General features: G+C 42.9%; 1 pseudogene; it reads left to right on the forward strand.

Annotated features, from left to right (window-relative positions):
• The window catches only part of LOC108710762, a 45,711-nt pseudogene extending 24,556 nt beyond the window's left edge, over positions 1 to 21,155 (forward strand).
• The last annotated feature ends 796 nt before the right edge of the window (positions 21,156 to 21,951 follow it).

Below are 21,951 nucleotides of genomic sequence, written 5' to 3' on the forward strand. Positions count from 1 at the left end.
AATAAATAAAAATATTGTCATTGAAGTCAATGTTCTCCATGTAAACTGGCAGTAACTGGTTATTATATGCATTAATGTATCTGTGTGGTAGATGTCATGCTACTTTACCTTCTCAGTTACTAATGAACTGTCTACATCGTCAGGATTATGAAGTCAGATATGAGTAATTTAAAACCACACGGAGGATGTAGTAACGTTCAATGTGGATGGATGCTCACTTGCCTTAGGTCATTGCCATGGTGAAAGGTCTGCAGGTTCTGATTGGCCGAATGGAGAGCGTGTTCAACCAAGCCATACGTAACACCATATACGCCGCCTTGCAAGACTTTGCCCAAAGCAGCTTGCGGGAACCCCTTAGACAGGCAGTGCGCAAGAAGAAGAATGTTCTGATCAGGTAATAGAAATGAAGGAGAACTCACAGACATGGAGACATGGGATTAATGCAAATATAATATTATAACATATATCCCCACCATCATAAATGGTGCATTTTGCAGGTAATCTCCATGGATGGTTCAGCAAAAGCTGCAGTGCCAAGTTTGCCTTTATCTGGCTTAGCTTGTGTCCTGAGTGCCTATAAGGACGTGTAAGTTAGGAGCCATTTATAAAATCTCATGTTTTTGTCCCTTTAGTGTCCTGCAGGCTATACGAAAGACTGTATACGACTGGGAGGCAGGCCGCGAGCCTCCAAATGACCCTTGTTTGCGTGGAGAAAAGGACCCAAAAGGGGGTTTTGATATCAAGGTCCCGCGGAGAGCTGTTGGTCCCTCCAGTACCCAGGTACCAACTTCTGTGTCCTTCACACAGCTAAATGAGAGGCACACATGCCATGCAGCTATGGCTTCCTTAGCCTATTTGTGTGTAACTGTTGGCTTGCCTGCTTAACAACATCTATACTGGCCACTTTTACCCTAAGGAATATCTAACTACAAAAAGCATAGACAAGCCAGTGATAAAAATACACACTAAGCATGTGCAGTACTGCTGACACCTGGTAGAGGGCAGATGTTGATCAGAAAGATATGGAGCTAAAGGGCTCATTCTATTAATGACTAAGTGCAGTGAGCAAAGTGCAATTTCAAGCTCAATCACCTTTTTTTGCTTTCATCATTTTTATTGGTTTTTCAAAAAAAAAAAACATAACAAAAGTAATACCAAAGATATGCATGTACAATGCAGCTTACAAGGTCACCTGGTTTTTGCCCACAATGCAGCTTTTTCCCCCAGAATTCCAGAGTAATTTCAGGTGCAAGGGAATGTGAATAGTGCAATTGCACCTAGTGTGTTCCATGTTTTCTTATATACCCGAGCCCAACCCACCCCTGTCTCAAACGTCATGGAAGGGGGCGGGCAGCTAGCTTCTATATATAGACACAACTGGATACAGAAGGTCTCTGGCAGGGAGGGCAGCAGGAAGAGCAGGCGGCCCGAATATTTTGTGCGGGTGTTGGGCGGATTTGGGCCGCCCAACACCTGAAACTTAATACCTTACCACATGGTCAGGAGGTGCTGGTAGCTCAAGGGTTCTCCTGTGTCGATAGGTGCAGCAGGGCCTCATTCAGAATAGAAGGCAGGAAGGACTAAGCCGAGCTGAGAGCAGCTACTGTATATGGAAGTGCGGAAGTTTTGTTGCAAGGCAAAAATTTATTGTATAAAGGCTGGAGTGACTGGATGTCACTTTCCAGATGTCATATTTCCTGCTCGCTTGGTTTCCACTAATTGGTCACCAGGCAGTAACCAATCAGTGACTTGAGGGGGGGTCATGTGGGTCATAACTGTTTGCTTTTGAATCTGAGCTGAATGCTGAGGATTAATTGCAAACTCACTTAACAGTTATGTCTAGGAATGGGTGAAGTTTTTCGACCTCTTTTCGCCAAAAAAATTATGCCCATAGACATGTATGGCGGCGTGCGTAAAAAAAAAGACGCGCGTCAAAACAATTTCGCCGCGCAACAACATTTTTTGGACGCCCATAGACTTTAATGGGCGTCTGCGACATTTCGCTGGCGGCGAATTTTTAACGAAACGGGTCAAATTCGCCCATCCCTAGTTATGTCCCATGTGGCCCCCCTTCAAGTCGCTGACTGACTCAGAGTTAGAGAGCTGAAAAGCAAGAAGTAGTGTTCTGGCTATTATGTTAGTCACTCCAGCCTTTATACATTAGATTTTTGGCTAACTTACTATATTAGAAACAATTTTTATTTTGCATAGGTTATCTATTTACCCCGTTTTTATTTTTACACTGAACTGTTCCTTTAAGGCATGTGTTCATCCATTTCAACTTTCTTCCTAAGTAAATCCCACTTACTGTGACTTATTAACATCACCTGAATCGTTTATAACTGGGTTCAATTTATACATACATAACAAAAATGCAAGTAATATTGCTTCCTGCAGTTATACATGGTGCGCACAATGCTCGAGTCTCTGATTGCTGATAAGAGTGGCTCTAAGAAGACCCTACGGAGCAGTCTCGATGGACCCATAGTTCAAGCGATTGAGGAATTCCATAAGCAGTCCTTCTTCTTCACTCACCTCCTTAACTTCAGTGGTAAGTGTTCATCTCACTTTTGTTCAATCAAGTGTGTGTGTTGCACTCTAGTACATAGTGTTGATGACTTTGTTTCCACTGTCTCCATTACACAGAGGCCTTGCAACAGTGTTGTGACCTCTCCCAGCTCTGGTTCAGAGAGTTCTTTCTGGAACTGACAATGGGGCGCCGCATCCAGTTCCCCATTGAGATGTCGATGCCTTGGATCCTGACTGACCACATCCTTGAAACCAAGGAACCTTCCATGATGGAGTAAGATACTGTTGCATCATCCCTGTGTTAGGGCTTTCAAGGAGATCCTGACTAGGGTTTAAAGGGGGGGGTTTCCACCTTAAAATTAATACGGTTTTTTTCTGCAGCTGTCAGATCTGCAAATCTAGTAGCGAAGGGGTTAGTACCTTAGCAACCAGGAAGCAGCCTTGACAGAATGGAAGATGAATATTAGAAGACCTGGCAAAATAACATTAGCAAAAATAAAATGAAAGTGAAACTGAAGCCTTAAAGCCAATCTGTTGTTGGGCTGAGGGAGTCAGTGACCCTCCAACAGCCAGACAGTATTTTCAGCTGCAGGCTGGAGAGAGCCAGGATATGAAGGCTAATAACTTTAAAACCTTAAAGGGATACTGTCATGGGAAAAAAAAAATTCCAAAATGAATCAGTTAATAGTGCTACTCCAGCAGAATTCTGCACTGAAATCCATTTCTCAAAAGAGATTTTTTTATATTCAATTTTGAAATCTGACATGGGGCTAGACATTTTGTCAATTTCCCAGCTGCCCCAGGCCATGTGACTTGTGCCTGCACTTTAGGAGAGAAATGCTTTCTGGCAAGCTGCAGTTTTTCCTTCTCAATGTAACTGAATGTATCTCAGTGGGACATGGGTTTTTACTATTGAGTGCTGTTCTTAGATCTACCAGGCAGCTGTTATCTTGTGTAAAGGTGGCCATACACGGGCAGATAAAGCTGCCGATATCGGTCGTTTGGACCGATTTGACAGCTTATCTGCCCGTGTATGGGGGCTTCCGACGGGTCATCCCGATCGATATCTGGCAACGATATCGATCGGGAAGGTTGAATTTTTACCCAACCGACCCGTCGGAGCCGCTTGGCGCATCGTAATTTGATCGTTCGGCCATACGGCCGAACGCTCGAATTACCCCCGATATAGCCACGCAGTTTAGTGGCATATCGGGGAAAGATCGGCTCGTTTGGCGATGTCGCCAAACGAGCAGATCTTTAAGTCTATGGCCACCTTAAGGGAGCTGCTATCTGGTTACCTTCCCATTGTTCTTTTGATTGGCTGCTGGGGGGGAAAAGAGAGGGAGGTGATATCACTCCAACTTGCAGTACAGCAGTAAAGAGTGATTGAAGTTTATCAGAGCACAAGTCACATGACTTGGGGCAGCTGGGAAATTGACAATATGTCTAGCCCCATGTCAGATTTCAAAATCTATTAACTGATTCATTTTGAAAAAAATTTTTTTTCCCCATGACAGTATCCCTTTAAAAAAAGACTAATGGAAAAGTTGCATAGTATAGACGCATCTATATACCATGCTAGAGTATAAATGGGTTTGTTCACGTATGAGTTAACTTTAGTGTGATGTAGAGAGTAATATTCTAAGATCATATGGAGTTGGTGTTCATTTTTTATTTGCAGTTTTTTCAGAAAAGTAACTAGAGGGGGTGCGGGCCCTGGCCCACTCGCACCCCCTGCTCCCCCGGTAGTTCCACCACAGAGTTTTTTAACGATTGTTTGGCATTTGGAATTTAGTTGAGAATTTCAGCAGTTATCTGGTTTCTAGGGTACATGTTACCTTAGCAAACAGGGGGTTCTTTGAATGAGAGACATTGGCATATGAATAGAAGACCTGAATAGATAAATAAGTAATAAAAATAACATAGTGGCCTCACACCGCAATCGTTTTTGGCTGCTGGGATCAGTGACCCCCATTTGAAAGTTGGAAAGAGAAGAAGGCAAATAATTACAAAAATTATAACAAATAAATCATGAAGACCAATTAAAAGGTTGCTTAGAATTATTATTATTCTATAACATACTTGAAGGTAGGTGAATCACACCTTTAAAGTAAAGGTGAACAATGTTTCAAACAAGATCCCTACTGTGAGGTCAACCTTTTGGTTACTTTCAAGTTTTCCCTTGTTTCGCCTAGTTCTTGATGTCTTCCTCTTGTCTGTAAGGTATGTGCTGTATCCCCTGGACCTCTACAATGACAGCGCCTACTATGCTTTGACCAAATTTAAGAAACAGTTTTTGTATGATGAGATTGAGGCAGAGGTAAATTTCTGGGATTAAAAGTCAATTACAGTGCTGAATTGTGTTTAGTAAAGTAGATTTCCTATGGTGCCATAGTTATATGGTATCGCTCTGTACAGGCTATGAGCAAACTTAGGGGCTGTTCCTGCTGAATTGTACTTAGTACAGGAGAATACCAATGCTGCCATAGGTTTATGGTATCTCTTTGTGCACACTATGAGAAAGTTAGGGGTATGCTGTTCCGTCTGAACTGTGCTTAGATTATGCCATTAAAGGAAGGCTATGGGAGGTAAAAAGGAAAGCTGTAATCAGTCAGCTAGACTATAATGTAGACTTGCAAACAAACAAAAAAGGCAAACTGAACCAGTGATACCTTCTTAGAAGCTAAGGTCAGCAGCATTTCGATTCACCCCTTAATGTTTCCATTGGGGGAATTGTGTTGCACCTACACACTTCTAACTAGCACCTAATGGGATAGCCCCATTATTGATGACTGTAGCGGAGAGCCGAGTGGGGAGAGAGGAACCCAATAAAATCACAAAACACACCAATTATAATATCTGAATCCCTCCTATTCCATGTGATGTACATGAACATGGGAAGTGTTCAGTCAGGCTGGGGGCACCAGAAATGTTTTTGTGGGGGCCTGAGGGCAGTAAGTGAACTAAATATTTTAAACACATAAACAATTTGCTTACAGTGCCAGAATATTGTGCTGGTCAGTGGGATTCAGGCGGATTTTGTATTGTATCATTAAAACCTTTCACTGCTTTATTGTCTTGATTCATTTGCCATTTTTTCCCTGCAGGTGAATTTGTGTTTCTTCTACGTCCCTCCATGTCAGTACAAATGGGGGGCATTGCCCCTCCCAGACCTGGAGGTAGGACCTATAACATAGCCAATCAAAATGAATCATGACCTATAAGACCACATGACTTCCTCCTCACCCCAGTTATTTTTTGTCCTACTGGACAGGGAGGTAGGATCTCCCTCCTCACTTTTTATTTTTTGTTGAATTTTGAGAGAAATCAAACACAGTTTTTGTTTTTTGTTTTTCTTTTGTATTTTCTTTTTGTTTATTTATTTATTTTTTACCTCTGTGTAGACACAGAGCGATGATTCCCAGGTAATGGAGAAGATTTTACCTGATGCCTCAAGACGCATAATCTGTAAATTATCGCTTATTGGGAAGAAATGCAGGTGTGGGCATATCCATGGTCCTAGCCCGGTGCTAAAATAGCCCCCCTGCTATATGCCCAGCGAGGCACAAGATTCAATCTAGTGCTTTTTGGGAAGAGACACAGTTGTGGGCTTCCCACATTATTACCTGTGAGCCTTTTGTTTTTTCTTCTGTATTTTTATTTTTGCTTATTTTTTACCTCTGTGTGGACACAGAGGGATGATTCCCAGGTAATGGAGAAGAATTTACCTGATGCCTCAAAACGCATAATCTGTAAATTATCGCTTATTGGGAAGAAGTGCAGGTGTGGGCATACCCATGGTCCTAGCCCTGTGCTAAAACAGCCCCCCTGCTATATGCCCAGCGAGGCACAAGATTCAATCTAGTGCTTTTTTGGGAACAGACACAGGTGTGGGCTTCCCACATTGTTACCTGTGAGCTTTTTGGACTCCCCTTTTCTTTTGAGTTATGTGAGACTTTACAGAACTCTACAGAACTTCTGCAAAAGGGCCATGGGTATGCATATGGGCTAGTTATAACAGCCTGAAGCTGGTGAGTATGATTCTTCATTATCTACTGTGTGTAGTGCACTGGGAAGTCTGCATGCTAATTGGCTAATTATGTCCCTCAGCTGAGAGCTATTGGGGCTTTGGCTGGAGTTTCCATCCAGCTAATTAGCCACTCTGATAAGGTGCAGGTGTGCCTTCAGCCCTGTTGCTATTGCTGTTTAATATTTTAAGCCTTATATGAGTGAACCTGCATCCTCTGTGCAGACACAGAAGTTATATTGGCTCATGTTACTAAGGCACCTCCAGGAAGGGCTAGAGGTTGCACTGATCAAGCAATATGGCACCTCCTTCCTTCTTATGAGTCTGCTCTTAACAAGCAGTGTTCCACCTGGATATTCCTGCTGACAAGCCTGAGCTATCTGGTAAGGTGCCTGTGTTCCCCCTGACTTCTTGTATTATCTGAAGTCTTATGTTGTGAGCGGGCGTCCTCTGTGCAAAATAGAGTATTGGCTCTTGCTACACTTTAAGTACTGGCTGGTGAATCCCTCTGCCTAAGCAGTGTGGTACCTGAATCCAGAGATTTTGATTTCTCAGTATCCATTGTGTATTTGAAACATTAATTTCACTGGGAAGTCTGCATGTTAATATGCTTAATATGTCCCTCAGCTGAAAGCTATCAGGGTTTTGGCTGGAGTTTCCATCAAGCTAACTAGTCACTATCTGGTAAGGTGCAGGTGTTCCTTTGGCCCCTTTGCTATTGCTGTTTAATATTTTAAGTTTTGTATGGGTGAACCTGCATCCTCTTGGCTGACACAGTGGTTATATTGGCTCATGTGCTCAAGCAGTATGGCTCCTCCTTCCTTTCTTATGAGTCTGCTCTTAACAAGCAGTGTTCCACTGGACTGGATATTCCTGCTGACAAGTCTGCGCTATCTGGTAAGCTGCCTGTGTTCCTCCTTATATTATATGACGTTGTGAGCTGGAGTCCTCTGTGCAAAATGCAGTTACACAAGGTACTAAGTCTGCATGTTAATAAGCTAATTATGTCCCTCCGCTGAAACCTATCCGAGTTCTAGCTGAAGTTTCCAACCTGCGGACTTTTCATTGTTATCAGGTAATGTGCAGATACTCCTCAGTTTGCTACTGTTGTTTCTATTGTCCTCTGTGCAGACACAGAGGTTATATTTGCCTTTTATTACACTGGGTGCTTGCAGGGTTGGCTGGAGGCTTGCACTGCTGAAGCAGTATGGTAGCCCCTTCCTTCCTTACATTGAGTCTGCTCAGTGCTGTAACCTGATGTCATTGGGCCCCACAGCAAATTCATTTTAGGGCCCCTAACATATCCAGAGGTTGTGCTTTTTTATCAATACGTATTGAAATTGCTCTTTATTTGGGCCTCATGGGTCCCTATACCTTTTGGGCCCACCTGCAGCCGCAGGGTCTGCTTCCTCTTTAGTTATGCCCCTGAGTCTGCTCCTTAGTCTGCCACCAAGGATCTGTCTGGATTATTCCTACTGTCTAGCGCATATTATCTGGTTAGGTGCCTGTATTCCTCTGACTTCTTGTATAGTTGTCATCTGAGGTTTTAGGTTTGTGAGCCCGAGTTCTCTGCGCAGACACAGTAGGCAAGTGTGCTCTTATTACACCTGGTATTTCCAGGACCGGCTAGGGGTTTGTTCTGCTGTAGCAGCATTGTGCCCCATTTTTTCCTATGATGTTTCCACACTTAACAGGCAGTGTTCCGAGTTATATGGTGTCTTTTTGTGTGATGTAGGCCTTCTCTTAGATATTCTATTCCCATCTGGTGGCTTTTGTTGGGACCTACATTTGTGACTGTAGGTTTCCCTTCTTTAATTGTTGGTAGATTAAAGGGCACTTACTGTTATGTCTATTGGCACCTTAACATGCTTGAAGCCAGCTTGTAGTCTATGGCCCTTTGTGTGGCCTCGGGCATCTTGCCAGGGAGCTGGGTTTGTGTGGCCTCTGGCTTTCATTATGGCCCTTGGCTTAGGTTAGAGCCCTTGTTTTGGTCCATGGCTTTTTACCATGGTCCTCGGCTCCTGGGTCTGCTGGCCTTTTACAAGGGCCCTTGTTCTGCTGGCCTGTTGCATGAGCCTTTGGCTCATGTGGTCTTTTACCCTTGGCACATTTGTTTGGTTGTCCTTTTACCTGGGTTATTATGGCTGCGGGCCTGTTTTCATGGCCCTTAACTTAGCTACTTGCTTGCCTTTTACCAGGGTTCTTGGGCTGTTTGCCTTTTCTGTGGCCCCTGGCTAAGGTGGCCGCTAGTTTTTATTATAGTCCTTGTGGGCTTGCGGCTGCCAGTCTTGGCTGTGACCTATGGTGCATAGGTCACCAGCCAGGCTGTGGCGGCATGGTTACTATTCTTGCTGTGGCCCTTGGTGGGCATGTCTGTTTGCCTTGCGGCAATCCTTGGCAGGACAACAGCCATTGGTTTTGTCTTGTCTGCAATCCTTGCAGGTATGGTTCTGGTTACACCAGCAGTAGGCATGATTGACTATTTGGTTGGATCTAGCATGGGTTGTACCATCAGCTGGTGTTTGCTCTGAGTTTCACAGCCCATAGCTAATTTTGTTGCTGATTGGTATTCAGCAGCTGATGTTGGTCATATGTTGGCTTACAGCTAACCTTTTCTTCTGCCTTACATGCATTGTTTTTGGTCTTGTATGCAACTGCTTATTATCAATAAGGCTGGCTTGTGGACCAAGTTGCAAGTTCAACAACTGACGTGCTCCGTTGTTGCATGTATGGAAATTGACTTTTGTGTCAGGTGCCAGTGCGGTTGGTTACCTTATCCCTAAGGGTGGCATTCACAATAGTTGGCTTATTTACTATTGCTTGTGTATTCGAATTCCACTCTGGTTTTTTGCATACACTTCAGCTGACGGGCATCTTGGCCTGCTAGTGTGACAATGGCCTTGCACATCTATGTTGGAATACATAATAGCTGGCTGGTCCACCACTGGTTGCATGTATGGTGGCTGGCTCTCTGCCAGTGGATTGTGCATCATTGCTGGTTGGTACCAGTTTTTGTAGGCTATAAGCTTCTGACATGCCTGATTTTGGATTGTGATCCCAGCTGTTGGCTGGTTCAGTAGCTTCTATGTATGGTCACAGGTTTGGTTCAGTTTTTGCATAAACTGTAGCATTGTGCAGCTTGAGCTGTAGTGGCCTCGGCTTTTGTGGGTGTTTTTCTAGAACTGTAATTGGCTTGGGTCCCATTGCTTGCTTGTGTAGCAGTTGGCTGGGGCAACAGCATAGTTTACTGGTAGATGGCTTTAAGTCACATTGGTTGGTTCAGCAGCTTATCCTTGTGCTGTTGTATACCCAGTTTAGATTGGTGGTTGGTGGAGCTACTGGGCTGTACCAGCATGGCTCTACAATGGTTACAATGATATGCTGATTTATGATAACCCAGAGTTGGTGTTCATTTAGTTAAGTCTTCATTAGGTATTATTAGCATGGAGTTAGTGGATCTTGGACTGATCTCTGGTGTAGAGGTGACTCCGGTCAGCACTGGTTTGAGCTGCTTCCATTAAGATGCAGGACCAGGCTAATGTGGGCCAAGTCTTTTTAGGGCTACTTGCTATTGCTGAGGATCGTGTATTTCTCCAGCACTGGTGATAGATGCATTCAAGTTGTGTTTAGTTTCTTGATCCTCAAGTACCGGTCTCTGTAATTTTGTGGTTGATTTTGTAGCTCTTGTTAATCATTTACCATGTCCTAGGACATGTTGTTCTTGTGCCTTTTATCTACCCTTTTCAGGAGATATACATTTTATCAGCTCCCCTGTTGGATGGATGTGATGCTGGCCTTTTCTCAAGGCCTCCTTAGCATCAGTTTGGTTTTTGCATTATGTTGGTTATTCCCACCCCTTTTTTTTTCGGTGCATGGCTTGGTAGATCCCATTTGTACTGACATGGAGGGACGTAGAAGAAATAGAGAATTTTACTTACCTACTTGACGTAAATTCCTTTTCTTCTAGTCCCGACATGTCAGTACAGGGTTTCCCATCCCAATTATTTATTTTGGTTACTGTACTGCTATGGCAAAAGTATAACTGTGGTGAGGAGGAAGTCATGTGGTCTTATAGGTCATGATTCATTTTGATTGGCTATGTTATAGGTCCTACCTCCAGGTCTGGGAGGGGCAATGCCCCCCATTTGTACTGACATGTCGGGACTAGAAGAAAAGGAATTTACGTCAAGTAGGTAAGTAAAATTCTCTATTTTGACCAGTTTGTTTACAAGCATGCTGATCAAATCTTTGCTTATTACAAAGCCATGCAGGTATAGAAATCACTCCTAATTCTAATACATTTGCAACTGTTGCACAATAACAACTCTCAGCACCCTCAGCATATACAGTATGTTCTGCAACCATGGTACACAACTGTGTGCTACCCAAATATTGCTGGACTACATTGTTAAAGCATACTGAGAGGCATCCTAGGCCCATGTCCACCTTGAGTCGCTTTTCGGATTCAATAGCTTTTTGCTGCCCCTGGTAACTGGCTGGCTGCTGCCTCCTGAGGCCTCATGGTAGTAGTGCCCCTGTAAGGAGGCTTTGTTGCACAAAGTCAGAGATTCTGCTGGTCTGCAAATCCCAACATGCTTTAAAAATATTATCAAGGTTAAAAATGTAGGGAGCTGTACATGTAGGGCAGCTGATACATTAGATTCACTTTAAGAAGGGGTTGGATGGCTTATTAGCAAGTGCGGGAATACAGGGTTATGGAAGATTGCTGATAGTACAAGTTGATCCAGTGACTGGTCCAATTGGCATCTTTGATTCAGGAAGGATTTTTTCCCCCTCTGAGGCAAATTGGAGGGGCTTCAAACAGGGTTTTGCCTTCCTCTGGATCAACTAGTAGTTAGGCAGGTTATATACAGACTTAAGGTGGAACTTGATGGACGTGTGTCTTTATTCAAACAAACTTACTATGTTATTCTTAAAGCAATAAAAAAAAAAGTTCCCAATCTCTAGGCCATGTGGCTGCATTAAAATGCAAAATAATGCACCCAGCTGTTCTGTCTCTTACACCATGAAACCGGAAAGGAACATAAAAATTCAGCACATTATCACTAGAACGCATAACAGCAGAGCCAGAACTAGGGGTAGACAGAAGAGTCATAGGCCTAGGGTGTAAAAGAAGGGGGAGCAAGGTCTGTGCCTCAGCTACTTCATTACCCCTAGCAGCAATGCAATGTGCTCACATCCCACGAAATGCAAAATCCCCAAATAATCATATTATATATACTAGACAGGTGTGGTCTGTGTAAAATATACTGCAAAATCATAATTTCTTTGTTTGAGGGTGCTGAGAGTTGTAGTTTAAGGTGTCTGGAGTATGATATTCATTTACCTTGTCTCTGTGTGCCTCTAGCGTCTTGCTAGATAAACGATTCAGTGCCGAGTGCAAGAACTATGGGGTGATTATTCCATACCCGCCCTCCAATAGATATGAAACTCTGCTCAAGCAGCGACATGTGCAGGTGAAAATCAACATATTTTACAATAATGAACTTCATGGTGTATCTCTGCAATGGCAGCAGGTATTCTCCATGACTTGATGGTAGAAAAAGTGGCAGATATTGGTGACCCAGGTAACCCAGACCCGGAATGACCCAAAACCACGGGACCCAGGCCCGGACTGGAAATCTGTGGGGCTGCGTGAAGATGTCATTGACAGTCACTATTAATTGCACTTGTAGGGGAGCTGTTTGGGCCTCTAGGTTGTTGAAAGGCCAGGGTCTATTTTGTATCCCAGTCTGGACCTGGTGGGACCCGCAAGCTCTTTATGCAAATTAAGGTCATGCCCTTAATCCTTCATCTCCAGTGATTCAGTTTGCCTGGATGGAGTAGGCACAGCTATAAAAATTTCAGGACAGCATTAGACTGGGTTCGGGGTGGATATTAAAAAATATATGCTATTGTAAAGCATTAAAGGAATTGTTCAGTGTAAAAATAAAAACTAAGTAAATAGATGGGCTGTACAAAATAAAAAATGTTTTCAATATAGTTAGTTAGCCAAAAATGTAATGTATAAAGGCAGGAGTGACTGGATGACCAGAACACTACTTCCTGCTTTGCAGCTCTCTTGGTTTCCACTGATTGGTTACCAGCCACAAGCCCAGTGACTTGAGGTGGGCCACATGGGTCATAACTGTTTGATTTTGAATCTGACCTGCATGCTAAGAATCAATTGCAAACTCACTGTGGCCCCATTTAAAGTCGCTGATAAACTCATAGTTAGAGAGCTGAAAAGCAGGAAGTAGTGTCCTGGCTATTATGTTATACATTACATTTTTGGTTAACTAACTATATTAGAAACATTTTTTATTTTGCACATCCTATCTATTTACCCAGTTCTTATTTTTTACACTGAACTGTTCCTTAAATGAGTAACTGTTTGGTTTCTGTCAATTAAGAGGCCTGGAGCAAACATTTTTGTTAAATTACCCTCTATAGTAGAAACAGAAAGGCAAGACGGCAGCAAGAGGGTGACAGTTACCCTTAAGACATTCCTACAAAATGTTGCCAATTTAATATGTTCCAATCAGAGGGTAAATCATTCCTAATATATTTTACAGCCACAGGCAACCCCAGAAGCAGCGTTTTCATAATCAACCACTGCCTCCTGTACAGACCCCACCCCCAATCTACTTTCACAACTGTGTGGGCCCCATTCTTTGTCCAGGTCCCAGTCCCCTTAATATACCATTAGTATAACCTTAGGAAAGCACAGTGCTGCTCATACAGTTGTGTAATATAAATACAAATATATACACATAAAAAAGCACCTCTTAGCCCTGAGCTATAAAGCTGGGTGTATTAACCATTACATAATGTTTTGGATAAAAATATTCACCATAGCCCAGTAATTTCCCTAACTAATGAGTTATTAGCATGAGGCACAAGGTTTCATGTTTCTAAATCCTCATCTAATGGGGTTAAGCAGTATCAACCCGCCCAGAGAATATACAGGTAATTCATTGAAGCTTTTTATAAGCAATGGCATTAAGATGTAGCTGCATAAAGGAAACTGGTGCTGATGGGAGGGTTATTGTTAGGGAAGGTGGAATTACAATGGAGTTATTTACATATTAGAATGGGTCAGAAGAGCAGCGGTTATTGCATTGTCTTTTTGTTCCCTGGTATCATTTGCAGATCTTTTTATCTCTTGCTCAGTAACCACAGAAACCCTACTTTGTTTATTTCCTTACTCTCATGTATAGAGGGGAGATTTGGAGTCTCCCCCACCCCACAGGGCTAGAAAAACCCTCCAAATTGTTTGTGTGCCATTACCTAATTCTAATTAACCTTTGGGTTCTGACACAGGAGAATCGGATCTGTCACTCTTGGCTGAGGGTTATTTGATATTCAGCTAGGCTTGAGTATTACTTACATACAGTATATATTTTCAGCAGAACATCTCCCTGGCTGACATTTGCAGCAGTGCTTGAACTATCTGCTTGTATATTCCAGTGTACCTGGGATTCTGGACCTGGACCTAAACATTCCTATCATTAATACGAATGTGTCCATATCACTTTAAAGATTAGGAGGTGTATAAGTATAAGATTCCCCAATAGATATTATAAATATACTGTAATTACATTCACCTGTGGCATGTAGAGAGAGTTCCTTGTCCATCAAGCTTTCACTCCCTGCAAGTGTGTAGTTAAAGTGCCATCCTCACCCCTGTGCAAAATTTGGCAATTGCCCTCCCACAAACGGCTATGGCTCCAATAAGCTTAGTTCTGATTTACTCTATAAACCTATAACCATCTCCAGGCCAGGACTGGCAATCTGTGGGTTCTGGCAAATGCCAGAGGGGCTGCTATAAAGTGCCATAGAAAGTCAGTATTTAGTGTACTGGTGGGGGCTGTTTGGGCTTCTGTGTGGGCTGATTGGGCCTATTTTAATTCTCAGCCTGGACCTGCCCATCTCCCCCTGCACGTAGCAAAAGCAATTGGTTCCTTCAGCCTACAAATTTGGTTGTCTAGTTAAAGGTCAAATTTTTTCACTATCATGAGGATCCCTTAGGTTTTTGTTATATGTGATTATGTACCAGGATCCAGGTGTAGTCTCACAGCCCCCTGTAACTTCAACCCTGCCTACTTTTTATACTCTCCTGTGTTTCTGTTGTACAGCTACTGGGCAGATCGATTGATCTAAACAGACTCATCACTCATCGGATCTCAGCCGCCATGTACAAGTCTCTAGACCAAGCAATCAGCTGATTTGAAAGTGAGGATCTGACCTCTATTGTGGTATGTGCAAAGATCACAGGGAAGGTCACGTATTGCCCAACTTTGCTCTAGAACAGAGGCCCTCAATTTTAGGCAGTCTAAAAAAGACTGTTTGGCAGTACACCTGTTTTGTTTGCAGTTAAAAATCTTGCCTCCAAACCAGAAATTCAAAAATAAGCACCTGCTTTGAGGCCAGTGGGAGTAACATCCAAGGGTTGCTCATCCCCAACTAGTTGAGGATCACTGCACTAGAACATCAGTTTACTTTTGAGCCATATAAAATTCAAGACCCTATCTCTACATAAAGTATAGGATACCTGGAGATCTGTATATATGCCCCAACTTCAGATAACATCGTTTTTATCTATATACATAGACAGAAGGGAAAGTGTTGGTATCTCAAGTGGTTGGAACAATTATTACTCCCATACCAACCTGACATCCTTTTTTTCTTTGCCCTTATCTTCCTCAGGAACTAGAATGGCTTCTTGACATCAACTGCTTGACCCACCGGCTTCTCTCCAAGCACCTGACCTTGGATAGTTTTGACGCCATGTTCAGAGAAGCCAATCACAACGTGTCAGCTCCCTATGGAAGGAACATCCTGCATGTCTTCTGGGAACTTAATTTTGACTTCCTTCCCAACTACTGTTTCAACGGCTCAACCAATCGGTGGGTGGATTGTCACTGTATCGATCATCTGCATAACTTTCTAGAGAGAGAATAATGCCTACCCAATAATACCTACCTAATAATGTCTAATGAGGTTTATGTGTCATATTTGCTTAGTCACTGGGTGACTTTATAAAGAGTGGCCTCTCCTCCCCCAGGTTTGTACGTACCGCCATCGCATTCATGCAGGAGCCCCAGAGAGATAAACCTGCAAATGTGCAGCCATATTACCTGTATGGGTCCAAGGTCAGTAGCTAAAGGTGATGATAATTGTGCCTCAACAAGCACAATATTAAGCACTGAATGAAACTCTTATTAATTTAGGCAACTAAAAATTGCTTGATCAGTTTGTGTTTCAAAGCTCTAAATTGGAATTTATAAACATCAATAACAATAGTTTGTCATAGAAGAGCTTTAAATCCTATCTACCAAGCTAAGCAGGCTCAGTTTATGTGTGGAGCAGTATTCCTTATAAAAGCTCTTCCCTATTTGTTTAGAATTCATGTCTTCTGCTGTACTCATAACTTCTTGTTTTGTATCTGCATCCAAAGCCTCTCAACATTGCCTACAGCCACATCTACAGTTCATACCGGAACTTCATGGGACCACCCCACTTTAAGACCATCTGCCGCCTGCTGGGGTATCAGGGAATTGCTGTTGTGATGGAGGAGCTGCTGAAAATTGTCAAAAGCTTGGTAAGGATGGAGAATATGAAGGGCTCAGATTGATCTGAGAGAAAAGTCAGTGCCAAAGGTTATGATCTTAGTCAGCCTACCGGTTATGTTTGAAGGGGTGGTTCACTGTTAAGTTAACTTTTAGTAGGTTTTAGAATGGGCAATTCTAAGCAACTTTTCAATTGGTCCTAATTATTTTTACAGTTTTTGAATTATTTGCTGTCTTCTTTTGAGTCTTACCAGCTTTCAAATGGGCGTCGCTGACTGCATCCACAAAACAAATTCTCTGTAAGGCTACAAATGTATTGTTATTGCAACTTTTTTATTACTCCTATTTCTATTCAGGTCTCTCATATTCAAAGTCCAGTCTCTTATTCAAATCAATGAATTGTTGCTAGGGTAATTTGGACCCTAGCTACCAGGTTGCTTAATATGCGACTTGAAGAAAACTCAAAGCAAAAATGAAAACCAATTACAAATTGTCTCAGGATATTACTCTCTACATTCTACTAAAAGTTTACTCAAAGATGAACAACCCCTTTAAAGGGCACTAAGCTAAAACCCCCACTTAAAGCAACTAAAGCTCCCAAAACTCAAGCCAATATAACCTGCCAACAGATTAAGTCGGCAGATTATTGGGCAGTGAATGGGCCTTCCAACGGGCTTCCCCGATCTATATCTGGCCGAAGTTTAAAGATCCTGTTGGATCGAGACCTGCATCTGTGGGCATATTGGGGCGAGATCTGCTCATTTGGTGGCGTCGCCAAACGAGAGGATCTCCCCATGTATGGTCAGCTTTTAAGGAACAGTAACACCAAAAAATGAAGGTGCTTTAAAGAAATAAAAACATCAGGTACTGTTGCCCTGCACTGGTAAAACTGATCTGTTTGTGTTCTACAGAGCTTATCTGCTGTGTAACGTGAGCCTTTTCTCATTTGAATGGCTTCCCCCATTGCTACACAGCAGCTTATTTATATAAACAATAATAGTGTTTCTGAAGCAAACACACCAATTTTACCAGTGCAGGGCAACACTGCATTATATTTTTATCACTTTAAAACACTTTATTTTTTTGATAATACTGTTCATTTAAGGAATTATGGAGGAGAGCTAATTGCTGCTGATATTGTTCTGACTATGGCCCCTGGCTTAATAGTATAGACAAAACTTTACTAGAAATCAATCAGAGAAATCTGTAACGTTCTGATAAGTAGAATGTTTTGTTCCAGTTGTACTCATTACATTACAGATGTTAATGAAAGCCTGTCTATGTCAGCCTGCTATTATCTAACATTGGGAGATTACTATACAATTTAAGATGCTGATATTACACTGTAATCAGACATTAGGGAAGGTACGGCGTAAGTGTTTTGTGCTGGAAAGTTGCATTATGATTGGTGTTTTGGCTCTTTTCCAAATGTCAGTTGAACTATTAGAATGTTATTTGTTGCCAACATTTTATATCTCCACCTCCTTTCAGCTTCAGGGGACTATACTGCAGTACGTAAAGACGCTTATTGAGGTTATGCCAAAAATCTGCCGGCTGCCAAGGCACGAGTATGGCTCTCCTGGTAAGATGCAATATGCTGTGTTTATATAAAATGCAGATTAACTTTATAACTGTCACCGATATGATATAGTAGTTTGTAATTTCTGACTGTTCCTAGCCCTTATAAAGTCTACTTAAAATTTCTGGATTGCGAGCAGTAACCTAAGCACTGGCCCCTATAACATTCAGTAATGAATTTAGAGCTCTGCAAACGCTGAGATGGATGATCCATTTTGCACACATATTGTCATTGTGCATTAGTCCAAAAGCTCCACCAGGCACCTACACTAGACACCTGCAAAGGTCTAATTGGACAGACCCACATCTGAATCCAGACCTGCACCCTATCTCCAAATTACATCCACCCAAGCCCACCCTTATGTTTGTTGCAATTGATGATGCCAAGGTAGGACTATATCTGTGTAGCTAATACTGAATATGAATGAAAAGTGCCTTCCAAATCTCTTACTCAGTCTGTTTGACTTCTCAGGGATCCTTGAGTTCTTTCACCACCAGCTGAAGGACATTATAGAGTACGCGGAGCTAAAGACAGATGTGTTCCAGAGTCTGCGAGAGGTGGGAAATGCCATACTCTTCTGTCTGCTCATTGAACAGGCACTGGTAAGAAACCACTGGATTTTCTCATTTATATTTTTCCATACATTGTTATTGCTGTTCTGCTTTAAATTGCAGACATGGTTATAACTAATAATTGCAGTACAGTTGTGTGCCAACTGCATTCGAGATCAGAATGTGATACTTGCAGCTGTGCAAGTATCACATTCTGATACTTGCAGCTGTGCCACCTGCTTGTATTCAGCGGTGCTATGAAGAACATAACTACAGGGGCTCAAAGGGTGCAACACAAGGCTGCACATACAGCTCTACTCATACTGTAACCAGTAACCTCTCAACCTGCCTTATAGAGTGGCCATAATTAGAGCAAAAACATGCTTATTAATCCCACTGATGTACTCTATTCCTATCTGCTCAATGGTTATCTGCAGTCTCAAGAAGAGGTGTGCGACCTTCTCCATGCAGCTCCCTTCCAGAATATATTACCTCGTGTCTATATTAAAGGTAGGCAACAGCAATTGCACGTGTTACCTATGTCCTCCCAGTCTGATATATATATTTATATATATGTATATCCTATAACCTATAGCAACTTTCTTTTTTATGCATTAGAGGGGGTGCGCCTGGAGGTGAGGATGAAACGCCTGGAAGCTAAATATGCTACTCTCCATCTTGTCCCATTGATTGAGAGGCTTGGGACACCTAAGGTATGGCAGATGGAGCTGAAAAGTTGCCCAACATTGCTGTGTTCATATACTTGGATGAAATTTGTATAAAATACGTGGATTTGAGGTTCTCCCAAATCTCATAAATCTCATGTTTTCATTTCAATGACAGCAAATTGCCATTGCACGGGAAGGAGATCTTCTGACCAAGGAACGCCTGTGCTGTGGCCTCTCTATGTTTGAAGTCATCCTGACACGAATTCGCAGCTATCTACAGGACCCCATCTGGCGTGGCCCGCCCCCTACCAATGGGGTGATGCATGTGGATGAGTGCGTCGAGTTCCAATGTCTATGGAGTGCCATGCAGTTTGTCTACTGTATCCCTGTAGGGACAAATGAGTTCACAGCGGAGTGAGTATTGCCATAGCAAAGTCGATTTTGGCTTTATAATAATCTGGGGCTCATTCTTCAACACTGGGAACATTTGAACTAGGGCAACCATAGCGACCAGTCTAGGATGCTGATATAAGAACCAGATGGTGATTTTATGGCAAGATGACACTAGTAAGACTTTATATCAGTTGTTTGCTTATATCAGTTGTATGAGATCTACTGGGGCAATTTGTCACATACGAAGTGACTACATTAATGAAAAGCGAAGCTTTGCATCCTTACTGTAATGCTCAATAGAGATGTGTAAATCCTGGCCGTCTATACAGAATATACATGGCTTATATATCCCAGTTGGAGGGGTTGGGGGAGAGGTAGTGTGTGGTGGCAGGAAAACAGCGTTGCAATCATTTCTATGTTTTCATTGTTTCCACCTGCATTAAAGTTTATTGGCTGAAATATTTATTCACTGGACTGGTTTATTGTAAGGTTTATTGACTTGATACGCTTGACCAGCAATCCAAAAATTTGCTTCATGTATACAGAAACCCTGCCATTCAGATTCTGTTGCAACCAGTAAAGCAGAATCTATTTGTCTATCAATTGGCTTAGAGAGATAAGCCTCAGTTGAGCAGCACTGTACATGCGTTGGAAGGTTTACCCCCCTCCCCTATATCCTGTTTCTCCCGACCCTGACCCCCTTTTGTTTTTGCACATAATGTATTTCTAAATGTGCCCGTTTTGCTTTACTATGTTGCCCCCTACAGACAGTGTTTCGGGGATGGATTAAACTGGGCTGGTTGTGCTGTCATTGTGCTTCTTGGGCAGCAGCGCAGGTTTGACCTCTTTGATTTCTGTTATCACCTCCTGAAGGTGCAGAGGCAGGATGGAAAGGATGAAATCATAAAGAACGTGGTGAGTAGTCTCTCTCTACTGGTCTCTCCCAGGAATGTCTCTTGCACCATGCCCAAAGATTGCCTCTAGGGATACTAATAGAATAATTCCATGCTCCCCCCTGGGCCTCTGTGTAGTTTGTATCCCAGTATGAGGCTGGTCTTTTTCCTTTCTTTTCTTCCCCTTAGCCTCTAAAGAAAATGGCAGACCGAATCCGCAAGTACCAGATCCTGAACAACGAGATCTTCGCCGTGCTGAACAAATACATGAAATCGGTGGAGAGTGACAGTACCACAGTGGAGCATGTCCGTTGCTTCCAGCCTCCCATCCATCAGTCCCTGGCTACCACCTGCTGAGCGAGAGCATGACCCCCTGACGTGCACCAGACCTGCTCATGCCACTTCTTGTGATGCTGTGGTGTATGTCTGTGCAGTTGTCACTACATGTACTGCAGTATCATCAAGACAATATGGAGTTATGTGGCCGCAGTATGTGCTTCAGGCATTCTGGTTATCTAATGGATCAAACACCATCATGGCCGAAAAGCTGAATACACAACCATAATCGCCAGTTTTAATGTTACACTGTGATGAATTTGATTTTATGCTTGAGCCTGAGCTCTGTTACTTTCCCATGAAGAAATTTTCTTTTCCTTCCTTATCAACAGCGTGCGAATCTTCATCTCCAAACACCGTTTTATCTTCCTATTTATTGTGACTCTGTACAATATTGTGCTCATGTGACCTACTTGCAGAGTATTCCCAACTGTTGCTATCCATCACTGTAAAAGGTCTCGGCCTGACACCAGAAGTCCAGATAAATGGAAACTAGCACATAATTAGTAGAACAGAATCGTGTTCCTGTTCTGGGGGAACTGTTCTGTGATGTTGGTACCAGGAACCATGTACACACATCACTTGTTAAATAATATGTTTTTATCCAGATGATGTCTTTTTTTGTCTTGATTGATACATTTCCACTGTCCCTGTTTCCCAGTGAGAGATCTGGCTCCATTTTTGTTTATCAGCACCTCCTATGCACCATGTACTGACCAACATAATATACAGATAACTGGTTGGGTTTAATATCACATTCATGACGCTAATCACCTGACCCATGAGTGCATTGGCAGGGGCAAGGTGATTATTGCAATTCGGGGGCAAGGTGATTATTGCAAATTAGGTAAACGAGGAAGCCATTCTAAGTGTTTTTCCCCATGCCCACCGTACTGAGTGGCATAATGCTAACCAGGGGTGCTTCGCCAATGAGGCGAGTTGAGGCTGTCGCCTCAGGCAGCAGCGCCCCACTAGGTACCAGGGGGCAGCAAAAATGCTGCTCCTGGTACTTTAAGAGCGAATTTCCAGGGGAGGGGGGGCAGCAGCAACTGCTGCTGCCTCAGGCGGCAGAGGGGCCAGGATCGCCCCTGATGCTAACAATAGCCTGATGTGCCTGTGCCCATAAACTGAGAAACGTGAGCACAAACCTGTGAACACTTGCTACATGGATGACTGCAGGATGCATATTGTGTGTCCTTATCAAGCTGTATATACAGGGTCAGACAGGGCCAGCAGGACACTGGGAAAAAACCTGGTGGGCCCTGACCCTTGTCGTCCACCATCCCAGACCTGCTCCCCGCCTGAGTATTCTTTGCACTGCTTCCTGACCTCTACAAAGTCCTGATCGAGGCCGCAGGAAGGGGGGTTGTGGCTGGGGTATGGGGGCCCCCTGAGGCAGAAGC

The sequence above is a fragment of the Xenopus laevis genome, chromosome 3L, assembly GCF_017654675.1.
Source record: "Xenopus laevis strain J_2021 chromosome 3L, Xenopus_laevis_v10.1, whole genome shotgun sequence".
Classification (NCBI taxonomy): Eukaryota; Metazoa; Chordata; class Amphibia; order Anura; family Pipidae; genus Xenopus; species Xenopus laevis.